Source organism: Grammomys surdaster, unplaced genomic scaffold (assembly GCF_004785775.1).
Source record: "Grammomys surdaster isolate TR1022 unplaced genomic scaffold, NIH_TR_1.0 165, whole genome shotgun sequence".
Taxonomy (NCBI): domain Eukaryota; kingdom Metazoa; phylum Chordata; class Mammalia; order Rodentia; family Muridae; genus Grammomys; species Grammomys surdaster.
Window position 1 is genome coordinate 5,241,672 of NW_021604613.1, and position 14,993 is coordinate 5,256,664.

Sequence of the window (14,993 nt, forward strand, 5' to 3'; positions counted from 1 at the left end):
ATGTTTCTGTATTTGTTAGGAGGCTTCATAGAATATACACTTAAAATAGCACAGCTTAATTGTAACTATTTAGCCATAGTGCAGGATTTTCATTACATTCTGGATTTTGAGCACTCCATCATTCTTAGTGAAACATTAAATTCATAAACAACAGCTCCTAGACCCTCCCCTCACAGAGAATCACAAACTATCATTTATATATTCTTGTCTTTATGGGTATGCCTGCTCTGTACACTTCTATAAAAGTAATCCTAATAGTCTTTGTGACTTTGTATAATGTTTTCAAATTACCCCAAAATGTTACATATTCTATAACTTTACTTCTTATTAAAAATAATATTCAATTTTGGGCTATGGAACATTTTATTTCTTCACTTGAAGGTAGATGGGCAGGTAAGTAATTTCCATTTTGTGACTGAGATGTAATTCCACTTAGAAGAAGCTTTTCAGTGAACCTCCACTTTTATTCTTTCTCAAAGCATAGCAAAATGTGAAATTAAGCCATATTGTAGATCTACAACAGACAATAAAAAAAATACATATTTCTTTATAAAGTAGTTGCCCATTTTACCTTGGGCAAACCATGTAGGAGAGTTCTAAGAACTTCATATTTTTGAAAAAATAGTCATTTATGTCTTCCTTTTGTAGGTCTGTTAGTTGAATTGAGTGGCATCCCAGTACACATTTGACTTGTAATTTATTCATTCAAGTTGAATGTTCTTATAACTTACCATTTTTGTGTAACTCTTTTCGAGAAAATCTATTTATTTAAATTTTTGTTAAATCATATTTGTTGTCTTTATGCTGAATCTCAAAATGTTTCTATTCAAAGCATCAGTTAGTCAAATTGTTCATAAGTAAATACAATTTATAAATATGTCACAAACTATGACAATCCTGCTTTTACCTCCTATCTACTGAGATTAAATGTATGAGTGAAAATAATTAGCATCATTTCAGTTTCTTTAAAGTATTATTTAACCACTTTCCTCTTACTGAGTTGCCTTAACCAGCCTTGATATGAGGCTTTGTGCTTAGTCTTGTCACATCTTGTTATGGGGTGTTCAGGATTGCTCACTATGGAAAAGGGGAGCAGTGGATCTGAGGAAGAGAGGAAAGGGAAGGGAAAACTAGGAGGAGTGGAGGAAGGAGAAGCCACAGTTAGGATGTATTGTATGGAACAAAAATAAGTAATAGAAAAAATGGGAAAAAAAAGAAAAATTATTGTTTGAAAGTACAAAAGATTTCAATTTTGATGAATTGAAATATTTTTGACATGTCTACATTCATTGTATCTCACAAATAGTGTTAGATTGTGGGGAAAAATAGAAGGCCACAGCAGTGGAGTCCCAGTGGGTTTCCATGCAGCGGGTCCCACATTCAGGAGGAACATCTAAGGTTCCAGCAGCCTGGAGGCTTTGGCGGTGACAGGTCTCAATGACACGAGGAAGTCCTTGGTTCCAAAAGGGTTTATTGTCCTGGCAGATGGTAGATGGATCTGGGCGTACTCCCGTAAAATTCAGGGCAGTCCTGAGTTATATAGGGAGGGAGAAAGGGGAAGGATTGGGGGGAGGAGATGATCTGGGGAGGCATGCATAATTTGCTCCACCCTCTGGCCTTCATTAGTATGTAAATCCCTAGGGCTTGAGGCCTATAGTCACACCCTCTACCTGTGCACTTTGGGAGGGGCTGTCCTATGTGACTGAACAATGTAGTTCTATGGAGACCAGACTGCTTTTCAGGACCCTGGGTTCTGGGGGCATGCTGAACTCCTGCTGGTTCTCACGTAGAGCCTCAGGGTTCTAGGCACATGCCCAACCATGAACCAGAATACCCTTACTCAGTCCCACATTAGATTCTACAGTGAGAATTTTAATATATTTGTAGTCAATTTCATGTGTGCTATAAATAAAACACATTTTGCTTATACACTTGCACTTCTAGGTTTTCACATTCCATGGACTGAGAAGACTACTTTTCTGGTGTAATTTCCCAGATACACATATAAGATTAAGTAATCATATGTTAAGTTATTTACATTGAGAATATAAAATATTGTTTTATTAACCAGTAGCATAATCTTTATGTCAGCACTATGCTGGTTTTTAAAATAGGGTTTTGTAGGTTTTGTTTGGTTTTAATTAAAGAATATGTCTATTACTCTAGGATTGAGGCTATCTGATATAACAATCTCACCTCATTATTCGATGTTTTTATTGGTGCAATCCTTGTTTAGGCCTTATTTAGGCAGCCATGTTGGTGCAACTTCACAAATGTGGTTTTTGAAACCATCAGGAAACACAATTTCACAAAAAGTAATTCCTGTTCCTCTGGCTCTTTAAGTTTTTCAACCTCTTCTTCCATAAATATCCCATAGTCATAGATGAGACTGAGAGAAACAGTACTCCCCAGAGAAGACATCACTAATATGTTATCCAATAAAAATGGGCAGCCCTGAACATGTGAAAACAGAAGTAATGTTGTATGGATCAAGCAGGTTTTATCTATCTATTTGGATATACACCCCCCCACACACACATACATACTTAGAGTTACAGTTACCATAAAACTCTCAAAGTTTCTCTGATGAGAGCTGAAAAATGCACTGATTTATGAGTACAGCAGTGCAACATTAGGAATTATTTTATTGTTATTTTCCGTTAGCAGACCAATAGCATTTGGTTTTCTCCTAGGTTCTTTATCTATCTAGCTTCAGGGTCTTGTCCTCATTAAGTGATATGTCTCATAAACACATTTCTATTCAAATTCAGTTATTTTACAGAATTCATCCACACATGCCTGTAACTGGTAATATTTAGAATTAGATGTTCAGTCTGGCTTGTTCCCAGGTGGCTGCCATTTTCCCGCTGCTCTGGCTCTGGACAGTGGCTCCTGCTATTTAGAAACACCATCCCTGGCACCCACGAGCTGCCAGTGTGGTGCTGGCTCTGCCAATCCACCACGCTGTCCACAATGCTTGGCCGAGCCCAGACTATTCCTGCTGTTCCCGCATTACCCAGTAGAATGAGAGTCTTAATGATTAAATATTATCCAAAGGATTTATATATTTGGAAATGCTCAATTAACAAGATGCCCACACAATTAGAATTTTTACCCAATATCTAAACTTTTGGTAAGTAGCTATCCAGGACAGCTCGTGAACAATCTGTCGTCCTCCATGGTTGCTAGCCTCTTTCTCTCTTTCTCTCCTCCCCTTCCTCTTTTTTCCCCTCCCCTTCCTCTCTTCTTCTCCCAGCTCTACCACCTCTTCTACTAGCTAATAAACAAGATCTTCTGGGAATGCAATGTAGCAGAAAAAATATCCTGTTATAAATGCCTTCCTTTTGTTTTCCTACACAATATTTTTCTACATTTATGACATACACACATACAGACACATGCACAGAAATACATACATACATACATACATACATATGATCTATGTATATATAGGATCAGTAGATAAGGGATAACATATTTGATTTTGTGTGGTTTGCTGTAGTCACTTAAAATGGGTATATACAGTTGCATTTATTTTCTTGAAAATAGAATAATTTTAATATCATGTAAGTATATATTTGCCTATTCATTTCATAATCCCATTTATCGATTGAGTTGTTTTGATTATTTAGTTTCTTGAATTCTTTATAAATTTTAGCTATTAATTTTGATTATCTATTTTAGAGGGGTAGAACTAACAGCAACTGGTAGTTAGCATGTGAAGTAAACTTTCCAATATACTAAAATTTTAATCAGCCACTAAGTCTATAGATACAAATCTTCTCAGAAGCGTTCATTAATAGTGCTCTCTGTTTAACAAGCATCTCATTTTGTGCATGTAGGTCCCATATATAATTGATTAAACATTATAAGGACCCTTGTAAATTAGAAGTCTCATTCTTTTTTTTTTCTTGTTTTCAATTGTTTTATTTATTTACATTCCAAATGTTATCCCTTTTCCTGGTCCCCTCTGCAAGGGTTCTTCACTCCATCCCCTCTCCCCTTTGCCTCTGAAAGGGTATTCTCCCACTCCCATACCAGTCACCCACCTATCCAACCCACCCCTCCACACATCCCGTTTCTCTGGGGCATCAAGTCTCTACAGGATTAGCCACAGCCTCTCTCACTGAGGCCAGATAAGCAGTCCTATGCTACATATGTGACAGGGGCCACGAACCAACCCATGCATACCCTTTGGTTGGTAGTTTAGTCTCTGGGAGTTCTGAAGGGTCCAGTTTAGTTGATACTGTAGTTCTTCTTATTGGATTGTCATTCCCTTCAGCTCCTTCAGTCCTTCCATAAATTCAACCATAGGGTTCCCTGGCCTCAGTCCAATGATTGTCTGTAAGTATCTGCATCTGTCTCAGCTGCTGGTAGAGCCTCTCAGAGTACAGCCATACTAGGCTCCTGTCTTTTGCCATCCTCATGGTTGAATTTGTCTTGATTTCCAGCAGTTTCTGGCCTCTAGCTGAAGATTATGAGTCTTTACAATGCAATAAGGGCCTTCCATCTTTCACAGAATACTATAAGATAATATTTGGGTAATATGGCAGGCAACAGCTTTTGGATAACCCCTGTTTCAGTTGTTCAGGACCCATATGAAGGTCAAGCTGCACATCTGCTACATATAAGCAGTGAGGCATAGATCCAGCCTGTGTATGTTCTTTGGGTGGTGGCTCAGATTCTAAGAATCCTAAGGGTCCAGGTTAGTTGATTCTATTGGTCTTCCTATTCTTCCATAAGTGTCCCCAAGCTCCATCAACAGTGTGGCTCGGTGCCTATATCTGTCTGAGTCAGCTGTTGGGTAAAGCCTCTCAGAGGACAACATACTCCTGTCTGTAAGGATAACAGAGTATCAATAGTGTCAGGGATTGGTGCTTGCCCATGGGGTGGGTCTCAAGATGGACTGGTAATTGGTTGACCATTTCTTCAGTTTCTGCTCCTTCCCCATGCCTGCATTACTTGTAGACAGGATACATTTTTTTTTAGCTATACTTAGAGTAGGGAGGAGACCTCAGGGGCATCCTTGCTTACACACTGAAGGCCTAAAATCAGCCATAGGCCTAAAATCAGCAATAGGCCTGTCATACATGTATACTAACACCAAGTCTTGGGTCTCTGTGGATAAACACTGAAACAGATGGCTATAAGCTATTGTAAACAGGCAGTTTTTGTGACAATTTACCAGCCTAAGTAGTAAGTATTTACCTTGTAAATAGGTAGCCTTGGCAGATAATACCAACTTAGATAAGGGCAAGTGAATCATAGGCAGAGTCATAGTGATCTGTCCCCTGAACCCTCACTCAGCCCATACCCTGTTCTGAAAGATATCTGTATTCCCCCTGAACACCCATGCTCCAGTGTCATTCTCTTCCCCACGTCCTGCCTTTTTGTGCTTATAACCCCTGTGTGACTGAGTATAAATTACGATTTGAAAAAAATTTATAAATTATTTTAAAAAAATAAAAATAAGAAATAGAAGTCTTATGCTTAAGAAACTTCTTGGCAGAAATTTCTTGCATATGCTGATAACTTTCAATGATTTCAAGTTTCTCTCTAATATACTTAGAATTTTATAACTTATTAATTTTTCATCTGAAATAAATTTTTATACAAAATGAGAAATGGAAATCTAATTTGATTCTTTTTTTTTTTATTCCTTTTTTTTTTTTTTGAACATGAAATGCTTTTTTATAGCATGTTTTACAAGGGGTGGGGGTAAGCGGGTCCAGGTGGTGGAAAAGTACAAAATCTTCTTGGCCTGTGCCTTGAAACATGTCATGGTCTATATGGTACACTGCCTTGAATTATGATCTACCTGCAGTTCTTCAGAAGATATGGTACACTGCTTGAGTTATGGTCTCCCTGCTATTCTTAAGAAGACATGGTACTCTGCTTTGAGTCTATCTGCAGTTGCTAAGCAGGATCTTGCAGCTGCCAAGCTTCAGAGGACATTGTGCAGGTGGGGAAAGGTAGGGGGTAAGGGTAAGGGCGAGGGTCCTGGTTTCTGGCATCTCCCCCTTCTCTGTTTAGTTAGAGAAGGCTTCTTATGTTCAATCCCAACTATGTGAGTTTTGAATTTGGATGTCTAATTATGGGGGGTCTTAGACAAGTTCACAACCCCAAAACACTGATGTGAGACACGTCACATCGATGGTCGAAGGCTTTAGGCTGTCGACGATGGGCAACGTCAAGGGACTCTGATGTGGGTGAAAGGAGGGTGAGAGCCCTGTCTTAGGCCATGTAGGCTGCACCCACTCCCAGCACCACGCACTCCTTTTCGGCTGCATTGGGTGGGCCCCTGGGAAGTGGACCTACAATAATCCCGTCATTGGGCTAACTCACAGCCATCCTAGTCTCTTGTAAATGTTCAAGTTACCAACCATTTGTCAGTTTGGGGTGTAATATTGTCATAAAGGAAGGCTCCCCAATGTTAGCGGCCATATCAAGGGTGGCCTTGGTTTAGGAAAAAGCCAATTTTTGTTGTGGTGATCAAGAGGCCAAGCTCTCTAGCGAGAGAAATGAGGGCAAAGCCAGGCATACCAGGAACCCTTCTGGAGGGCGTGGAAGTCTAGGGGTCGACCGTAGGGAGAGGCAGGGGAGCTGACAGCTGTGTCAGTCTCCTGTGGAGTCACTTCTGGATCCTCTGCAATTTTCAGCTGATGGTAATGAACTTCAACTGCCTTCTTGATGGCAGCATCAACCTGGTTCCATGGGCGACAGGTCACGGGCGACGATCTCTGTCTTGCTCAATCTTGATATTGTGCGCACATCCTCTCAATGAGGGTCCTTCCGGATGGGTCCGTGCCTCGAGCCCCACCCACGTCTGGGTGCCACTTGGCCCGACCGGTGGGTCCTGGTTATTCGTGGGGGCAAGGAGGACTGCAACCTGCTATTCTTCAGAAGATATGGTACACTGCTTGAGTTATGGTCTCCCTGCTATTCTTCAGATGATATGGTACACTGCTTTGAGTCTATCTGCAGTTGCCAAGCAGGATCTTGCAGTTGCCCAGCTTCAGGGGACCTTGTGCAGGTGGGAAAAGGTAGGGGGTGAGGGTAAGGGCGAGGCTCCTGGCTTCTGGTCCATCTGGGTTAGAACTTCTAATAGCAGGCATCATGGGTGATTCAATTTTACCTGGGATGCTGCGTGAGTTCAAGCTCCTGGGAGTCCCTGTTTTTCTTGGTTTTCTGCGGTTGGGTACGGAGCTGCTGCCTGCGACCTGCTCTAGGCTCGGTCCCAAACCGGAAGTCCTAATTTGATTCTTTAACATATTTTTGCTGACTATATTACCATTACTTGACAGAAACCAGAATAATATGATAATCTAAGAGGAAGGAGCTACAATTGAAAAGATGTTTGGCCTATAGGCAAGCCTGTAATGCATTTACTGGTGGGACATATCACCCATGCCTAGGATGTGAGTTCTATAAGGAAGATAGCTAAGAACACAGCGAGAAGCTTTCTAGTAAGCAGCACTCCTCCATGGCTACTGCCTCAGCTCCTGCCTCCATATTTTGTAAAGTCTAAGTCTCTACCTTAGCTTCCATCAGTGACCACTGATCAGGATATATAAGCTAAAGAAACCCTGTCTCCCCCAAACTGCTACTGGGTATGGCACTTCATCACAACAATAAAAACCATAATAAAAATTATGTCCATACACATTTCTGCTGGTATTACTGAATGAAATTTCTTCCTTCCTTTCTTTTCTTCTTTCTCATATATGTCTAGTTTAAATACAGATGAGTAATTTTTGGTGCAAAGCCTCTATTAATTTCCAGTCATCCATAGTATTTTGTGCCCTCAATACAGTCTTTTTTTTTAATATTGAAAAACTAACATTATATATTTAAATAATGAACATGATGAGAAAAGAAATCAGGAAAAAATTTATTAACTATAAATAAAAAAGAGTATTTTATACTTAGTGAATGAGGTAAGGTAAATAATTTTACTATGAGAAATATAAAACCCTAAAGAGAGAAGTTTTACAAACCCTAGAAAATGGGATGGTTTCTTGTGGTCATAAATCAGTAGTGTTGATGCTATGGAAATGGCTGCATTGACAAAAGTGACAAATTTAAAGTAATATTCATCAATATTTCACTGACATTCTTTTGCCAGCATTGAATGACTGTATGATAGAGCAATAAGTAGTTAAGTGGTGCTTTGTAGTATGAGAGCTGTCCTGTAGATTCCAGTGCCAGACTCTTAATCTTACAGGAACAATTGCCACATCCGAGACTCTGCCATGTATGTTTGTTCACTTTATGGAAATTGTTCAGGTTCTCTACTTTCTATTTTTCATTTTAGATCTCTGCCTTCTACTAACTTCTGTTCCTCTCGTTGTCTTTTGTCTCTGCTTATTCTTTCCTGTCATACCTGTCTTGGCTGTGTTCTGGATCACTTCAGTTACTTCTCATCATTTTACCATTGTCACAGCTGAATTTTACTTCCTTCTTAGTGTTAAAAGCCCAGACACTCTTACTCATAAAAATGAATGTAAGCAAGTCTTCTCATTCTAACTTATCTTGCAACACCAAAATATAGTATTAGAGACTATGTCTTCAGCAACATGCAAATTGAGCTAAACAATCCTCTTATGTGGATAGGAAGAGTTGTGGACCTTAAGACAGAGCTGTGTTAGAATTGCATGAAGAAGTGTGTTTGCACAAATTATGAGTGATAATGTTTGCATCCATCACAGCAGTCACTACCCTACTAAAGTATTATGTTTGCACCAGTTATACACATTGAATCCTGCTGGGACACTTCTCAAGACTGATAATATATAAAGGGTTGTAAATTTGCCAAATCTAAACAAATGCAGTTTGACAATTGTTGTGGAGTTGGTATTTGTAAGTAAGTAGCCATGGCTCCATGTTACTTCCTCAGGCTTCTGCGCAGTGTTCATATCATTGCAAGTAGACAGTGTGTGTAGTCATTCTGGCTGTTTGGATAATAGTGCCTCACTTATGGCAGGAAGGCACCAGGGAGTATTCTGATAGCTGTAAATATAGAATCAAAATTTTCTGTCTCCCAACATAGGAACTATTCAAGGAAAAACTAATTGAAAGAGTGTTTACAGTTAAGACTGTCATTAACACCTACTAATAACATTCCCAATTGAGAATTTTATATATATACAAGAGAATTATTAACTATATGTCTTCTAGTACTTGTTTTGTACCTTTCTCTCCTTTCTTTTACCCCTGTACAAATCTTTGGTAGTCTCAAAACTGCCTTCTATTCCAGCAGAAATCATTCATTTTTCCTTTGTTGGTATTTATACTGTATAGTCACTACTGGTATGCTTTTCTGAAATTGATAAATTGTTTTCTTCCATTATGTCTCATTTACTTTGAAATTCTCCCACGGTTTAGTTTCACATGTTTGGTTACAATTTTAGTTAAGAATTTTGAGATTTTCACTTTCATAACACATTTCATTGACACATTTATGCTCAGTGTGGTCTTGTAATCACCCTCATTTGCTTTACTAATCATGAATGCCTTTAGCTCCTTGAGGTTATTTACAAAGCCTATCTAAGTTCTAGCCAACAACTGATCATTTCCATAAACTACTTTTCTTATCTGCTCTCTTAGTAGTGTATAAGAGATTCTCTAATTTTGAAATATTTTCCTTTCGTTAAATTTTTAAACTGAGTATTTTACCAAATAGAATGTTAATTATTCTAATGGTACCATTTCTTCAGTTTGCTATGTCTACAATTGCTATAGTTTGTTAACCTATTATATATTTTCTCATATTCTTTTACTGAATACTTTAATACTGTTCTCCAGGGAGCTATTGATAGGGTGTTCACATAGACAATACAGGGTAGAGTGGGCGTATGTCATAAATGATTCCTAATAACATCCTGGGGCAGAATATTGTATCAGTAATTATTTTATCTGCATTGTATGTCTATTACTTGTTACTCTTTCCATTTACTATAGTTTACTACTATATTAATATGATTATTTTTTATAAATACAATTACATTTTTCTATTTGACATATTTTAAAAATTTATGTTTTCTATCACAGTTCTATTTTCTCAAACATATTGATTTTTTTGTGTGTTTTAGAAAATAATGTGTTTACCATAATTTCTTTTTATGTAAGCATACCTTGATATCTGAATGTTTAATAGATTTTCAAAATAAATTTTACATGAATTTATTCTTGGCACCCTCAAAATCACCTTAAACAATCAACCTTATATTTACTGCAAATCTATGAGAAAACACTAACTTGAAAGCTTCAAATTCTCAGGGTAAACATCCTTTTCTTTTTTCTGTAGCTCATATGCAACCAGGAAAGTTTCCTTCTTTTTCCTATTGTATCTTAGGGTGTTCTTCAAGACTTTACTTATCATTGCCTTAAGAAAATTAAATTTAAATGAAGATTTTAGTTCTAAGAAGTTCTAACTATTTCAAAAGAGTCAAGTCACTTTGCTTTTTATGTTTATGAAGAATACTAAAACTTTTGCCATTGAGTTGTATATCTTATCCAAATCTCAGATGAACACCAAGGAGAAAGTAGTAACTTACAAAGTTACCAGTCTTGAGTTTTCCTTGAAGTAATATTTCTATTGAGTATATGGAAGGTTTTTTCTTGTGTCTTTAGATAAAAAAAATATTTATTTTAATTTATTTAATGAAAGATTTTAGTACTTTTTTCTGTTAAAAGTTTTTTTTAAAGGACTTGAAACTTCTGAGAGAGGGAAGCATGAAATGAAGAAAATAAAGAGGAAGAGGAGACAGATACAGAAACAGACAGATTGACAAATAGATTATAGATAGATAGATAGATAGATAGACAGATAGATGATAGATAGATGATTAATAGATGACTGATAGATAAAAATAGACCAACAGAGGGAGTCAGAAAGAGAAAAAGAGACAGAGTCAGAGAAACACAGACACAGAGACAGAGAGAAAATGGAGTTTTCCTATAATAGGATAGCAACACTCCTACTAAACACCACAAACTACAAAATAAAAAGCAAATTCCCACAAAAGTACTAGCCAGTAATGTCCCATAGATTATTAATTATTGCAAACTATTTCCAATGCTATGGATTACCATCGAAAACTTGAAAACAAAATCCTATTAATGAGAGTGCCATGTGTTTGAGTCACAGAACAAGAAGATATCAATCTTGTACTGATCTGGAAGCTTCGTACCTATAAAGTATCTTTTATAGTACTCTAAGGTGCTGTGTACTATACCAGAGGAGAAAGGTAGTCATTAGTCTGTGAACTCTGAAAGCTATATGACTGGCCTGGCAAGATATGCCTTCTGATTCAGTAGTAGTGTGAACATCTTGGCATTAGCCAAGCACATTCTGATTGGAATTAAGTCTCATCCCCCAAAATGAAACCCATATCTACTGCCATGGTTAAACTGAAAACCAAAAAACAAAAAACAAAAAAAAAAAACAAAAACAAAAACAAAAAGACCTGTAGCTAGTCAGGTCACAGGCCTAACAGGAAAACCCAAAATTAGTATTCTACCAAATGGGTTTAGTTTTAAACTGATTCTTAATGATTTAGTCTTATGCCCATAAATTCATGCATACCTCACTTATCATCAGTGTAACTCTATTTTAGCACAATGCAATTATCATATAGAATCTCAAATACTCGAAGTGCAAAGACTGTAATTCTCTGTCTTAAATGAGATATCTGTGTCACAACCTCTCCTCCCAATGCACAAGAATCACTGCAGTAGATGGGGAGGAAAACTGGTAAGAGGCAGACATGTTATATAACAACAGAAAAACAGCACTTCACAAATGCAATAACATAGTTGCACATATAAACTCACAATTGTTTTGACATATACCTCTGATGTTGCAAGTCCAAGGCAGAAAAAAGTCTAACATGCTATGTGGTGGTTCACACCAAACACCACTCCTAACTGAAAAGTGCTGACACTTGATAGCTGATAGGAAGAATCAAAGTTGGTTTTCTTTAAGGATTACAACAATTAGTAAGAAGACAATGTGTCAGTCAAAGGACACACATCTAGGTATACAGTATGTATGTATGTATATGTGTATAATTGCATGTATATGTATATAAATATTTATTAAAATTCAAAAAGAACATGAGCTTTAAAAAAGAGCAAGAAAGGGTTTATGGGACTACTTAGAGAGGGTTACTAAATAAACTGTGTAATTTTAATTTAAAGAAATAAAAATAATTTTTAGAAGAAGAAAAAGACAAATGAAGAGCAGCTGGTGAAAACAAAGTTTAGTGCAGGTAGATCCATGAGGAATTGGGGGTGGGATTAACATGATTAAAATAGACTGAACAAAATTCAAAAGAATTTTAAATCGGTAAAAATAAGAATTTTTACACAAATAAAATATATCTTGATTATATCCAATCCCTTCCTGCCTCCATCTAAATCTTCTGTATTGTAATCATGATCAAAACCATGGATGTTGATCATAGAGGCAGGACATAATCTGGTACCAGGTTTTGCTTTGTTCGTTTGTTTGTATTTGACACTGGGTCGTATTGTCAGGTTCTTTCTTAAAATTTATGAATGTTTTCATAGTTTTGTGCTGCTCTCAACTCGGCTAAATACAGCTTTTTTTTGTACTTTGTAGTGTTTAATTCAGAGATTCACAATTGATCAGTGTACTGAGAACTATCAGATATGAGTTTCAAACAAAATAGGGCGTTTGTACAAATTGTGATTGTTTTAAAATGTGTTTTTATGAAATGGATAAAGCATGAAATTGGCATTATAATTTAACATGAGTGAAACATCTACACAGAATAGTCCTAAATTAGAATGTAACATGCAGCCACTAAACACCATTGGAGAGAAATAAGTATTAGTAATAAAATGAGTACAATAGAATAACAGAGTAGAAAGATGACTATATTTAATTAATTTTATTTGATATATTTGGTTATTTCTTTTGGATTTATTTCATTTGATTAACATAATAGGTATACTTGCTCCTGTCTATCATCCTTGCACTTAGATGGAGATGGAGGCAGGTGAATTTGCCATGAGTTTCAGAGCATCCTTGCCTATGTTGTTAGACTTTGCTTCAGAGAACAACATCAGAACAGAAAAAGAAAATGTAAAATACAGTAAAATAAGAAATTCTGTCTCTGATCTATTAAACTGAGATAGATTTTTATTTTGTCAATTCATTTTTGAAATTGTGTGTTTAAAACTTCACTACAGTATTAAAGGAATTAATATCAGCATTTCTCAGACAAAGGCATATATATGCAATTACTTATTTAAAAAATTATACAATACAATGACTGCAAAAAAAGCCTGTTAGAAAAATTGACTACTTTTGATTAAGACTGAATAATTCAATTATATGCATTCTGAATCTTACAAGAGATATCTAGCATTTAAATTAAATGTAAGTTTACTTATATAGTCTCTTGTTTCTCATTTTAATATTATAATATTAAAGATGTCAATCTAATATATTGTAAATAAACAGTTTTTAAAATAACTTTTACAAGTATCAAAACTGCAATATTGAAGGTATAAATAAAATATAAATGTAAATTTTGTATATTTTGTATATTTTGTATATATGGCAGCTTTAATATATACTAACATAGTTTTGTAATAACAAATTTCAATAATCACCAATACTAAATTGGAGAGAGCAAATTTTTAGAAAATATAATCTTTATCTCTATAAAACTCACTAAATTTAAACAAAAACGACTTATAGCCATTTTGTGGTATATGTATATTCGATTTCAGGTCTTCAAAAGCTTGAAGCACTGTAAGCAAGGAAATACAGATCTTTAGTTAAAATGTAATTATGACAATATGTGAAGCTATCTGAAAATGTTTACATACTACATACTTAGCATACACTTTATTAATTAATTATTTTATTTATTTACATCCCAAGACTATACTTTCACTTATTTCTATAGTTTGTTATTTACATCCCAAATGTTGCCCCTCTCCCAGTATCCCTTAGCAGAGTTCTTTCTCCACTCACCTTCACGTCTTAAAGTGTGTGCCTCCCTGTATCTGCCCACTCTGGGGCACCTTGTCCTAACAGAACTAGCCACATCTTTCCCATGGAAGCCAGACAAGGCAGCCCTCTGCTGCATAAGTGCCAGAACCTCTGACCAGCTTGCAAATGCTCTTTGGATGATGGTTCAGTCTCGGGGGACTCCACCAAGGGTCTAGGTTAGTTGAATCTATTGGGTTTTCTATGAGGTTGTCATCACCTTCAGTTCCTTCAATACTTGCCTTAACTTACATAGGGATCCCCTGCCTCAGTTCAATGTTGAATTGTTGTTGCAGAATATCTGCATCTGTCTCAGTCAGCTGCTGGTAATGACTCTCAGAGGACAGCCATGCTAGCTTCCTGTCTCTAAGCACAACATAACATCAATAATAGTGTCAGAGATTGATGCCTACCCATATAATGGATACCTAGTTGAGCTGGTCATTGGTTGGCCATTCCTTCAGTCTCTTAAGGTTTGTCAATTTGCCTTCAAAATTCACGATATCCGTGTTTTAAATAGTTGAATAGCATTCCATTATGTAAATGAATCACCTTTTTCATATTTTTCTTTTGTTTAGGGATGTATGAGTTGCCTCCAGTTTCTGGTGATTAGGAATAAGTCTTCTATGAACATAGTAGAACACATATCCTTGTGGTATGTTGGAGAAAAATTTGAGTATATTCTCAGAAGCAGTACAGCTATGTCTTCAGTAGATTTATTTTCACTTTTCTCAGAAACTGCCAGTTTGAGTTGCAGAGTGGATGTACAAGTTTGCAATCCTACCAACAATGGACGCACATCCCCCTTTCTCTACATGTGCTGTCACTTGAGTTTAGCCATTTATATTGATGTAAGATGGAATCTCAGAGTCATTTTGATTTCAATTTCCCTGATGACTAAAAATATTGAACATTTCTTTAAGTGTTTCCCTGCCATTCAAGATTCTTCTTTTCAGAAATCTCTATT